The following is a 2,533-nucleotide window of genomic DNA, read 5'->3' as shown; positions in this document are numbered from 1 at the left end:
AACAAATAATCCTAAAATTTGTATGGAACCAGAAGAGACGCCGAATAACCAGAGGAATCTTGAAAAAGAAAAGCAAAGCTGGCGGCATCACAATTCCGGACTTCCAGCTCTATTACAAAGCTGTCATCATTAAGACAGTATGTTACTGGCACAAAAACAGACACAGAGATCAATGGAACAGAATTGAGAGCCCAGAAATGGACCCTCAACTCTATGGTCAACTCATCCTTGACAAAGCAGGAAAGAATGTCCAATGGAAAAAAGTCTCTTCAACAAATGGTGTTGGGAAAATTGGACAGCCACATGCAGAAGAATGAAACTGGACCATTTCCTTACACCACACACAAAGATAGACTCCAGATGGTTGAAAGACCTAAACGTGAGACAGGAGTCCCTCAAGATCCTAAAGGGGAACACAGGCAGCAACCTCTTCGACCTCAGCCGCAGCCACTTCTTCCTAGAAACATCGCCAAAGGCAAGGGAAGCAAGGGCAAAAATGAACTATTGGGATTTCATCAAGATAAAAAGCTTTTGCATAGCAAAAGAAACAGTCCACAAAACCAAAAGACAACCGACAGAATGGGAGAAAATATTTGCAAATGACATATCAGATAAAGGGCTAGTATCCAAAATCTATAAAGAACTTATCAAACTCAACACCCAAAGAACAAATAATCCAATCAAGAAATGGGCAGAAGACATGAACAGACATTTTTCCAAAGAAGACATCCAACTGGCCAACAGACACATGAAAAAGTGCTCCACATCACTCGGCATCAGGGAAATCCAAATCAAAACCTCAATGAGATACCACCTCACACCAGTCAGAATGGCTAACATTAACAAGTCAGGAAACGACAGATGTTGGCGGGGATGCGGAGAAAGGGGAACCCTCCTACACTGTTGGTGGGAATGCAAGCTGGTGCAGCCACTCTGGAAAACAGTATGGAGGTTCCTCAAACAGTTGAAAATAGAGCTACCGTACAATCCAGCAATTGCACTACTGGGTATTTACCCCAAAGATACAAATGTAGGGATCCGAAGGGGTACGTGCTCCCCGATGTTTATAGCAGCAATGTCCACAATAGCCAAACTGTGGAAAGAGCCAAGATGTCCATCGACAGATGAATGGATAAGGAAGAAGTGGTATATATACACAATGGAATATTATGCAGCCATCAAAAGGAATGAGATCTTGCCATTTGCAACGATGTGAATGGAACTGAAGGGTGTTATGCTGAGTGAAATAAGTCAATCAGAGAAACACATGTATCATATGACCTCACTGATATGAGGAATTCTTAATCTCAGGAAACAAACTGAGGGTTGCTGGAGTGGTGGGGGGTGGGAGGGATGGGGTGGCTGGGTGATAGGCATTGGGGAGGGTATGTGCTATGGTGAGCGCTGTGAATTGTGCAAGACTGTTGAATCACAGATCTGTACCTCTGAAACGAATAATGCAACATATGTTAAGAAAAAAGAAAAAGAAGATAGCAGGAGGGGAAGAATGAAGGGGAGTAAGTCGGAGGCGGAGACGAACCATGAGAGACGATGGACTCTGAAAAACAAACTGAGGGTGGTAGAGGGGAGGCGGGTAGGGGGATGGGTTAGCCTGGTGATGGGTATTAAAGGGGGCACATTCTGGGTGTTATGCACAAACAAGAATCATGGAACACTACATCAAAAACTAATGATGTAATGTATGGTGATTAACATAACAATAAAAAATTAAAAAAAAAAGAGGTGGGCTCTGTCTGGGGAGGTAAAAGTGGAGGTGGATCTGAAAGATGGGAAGTATTCAAATAGTTGATGTCCTGGAGAATATGTCCCGGGCAGCAAATATAAGCAAAAAAGCAAAGAGGAATTATGGTGCAGTTTGGGCTAGCAGTGGTTAAATCCTTCAGGCAGCAGCAGGTTCCATAACTATCCTGAAGGTCAAGTTGGGGGCTGGGCCACAGCAATCTGTTCAAGGCCTAATTTTGCTGCCTACTTAGGTTATAAAGACCTAAATAAATCCTTTGGATTTGCAGTTCGTCATCCTGTCCCTCATTTTTGATGAATTTTTGAGTGCTGTCTCTAAGCATGTATTTCCAAAAGCTCTCCAGACAGCAATCCATGTTCGGTTGGCTCAGCTTGGAGCATTCCGTGGAATCCACAGCTAATGAGAGTGGAGAGCAAACGTGAACAGTGCTTCAATGGCAGTCACGTACAGGTTCACTTAATACTGCTTCAGGGACCTTTGGTGTTGTTTTTAAATCCCTCAGCTTTCCCTGATAAATTAGTTACACTATGCATAATATGCAGCCAGTAGTCTAATTATAAAGAATGTTTATCTCTTGCTTGTGGAAGGCAGCATAAGGTAAAGAAAACCCCTCTGCATAGGGATTGGAACAGACCAGGGTTTTGCGGTTAAATCCCTGTGCAACCTTGGGCAAGTCACTTTCCTTGAGCCAAATAATCTCATATACAAAATGGGGGTAATGCTCTCAATCTCACAGTGACCATAGGATCAATTTGAGGAAAATAGAGACAA

This window comes from Callorhinus ursinus, unplaced genomic scaffold (assembly GCF_003265705.2).
Source record: "Callorhinus ursinus isolate GAN/ISIS: 27379988/994484 unplaced genomic scaffold, GSC_fseal_2.0 scaffold25, whole genome shotgun sequence".
Taxonomy (NCBI): domain Eukaryota; kingdom Metazoa; phylum Chordata; class Mammalia; order Carnivora; family Otariidae; genus Callorhinus; species Callorhinus ursinus.
This window is presented reverse-complemented; position numbering follows the sequence as displayed.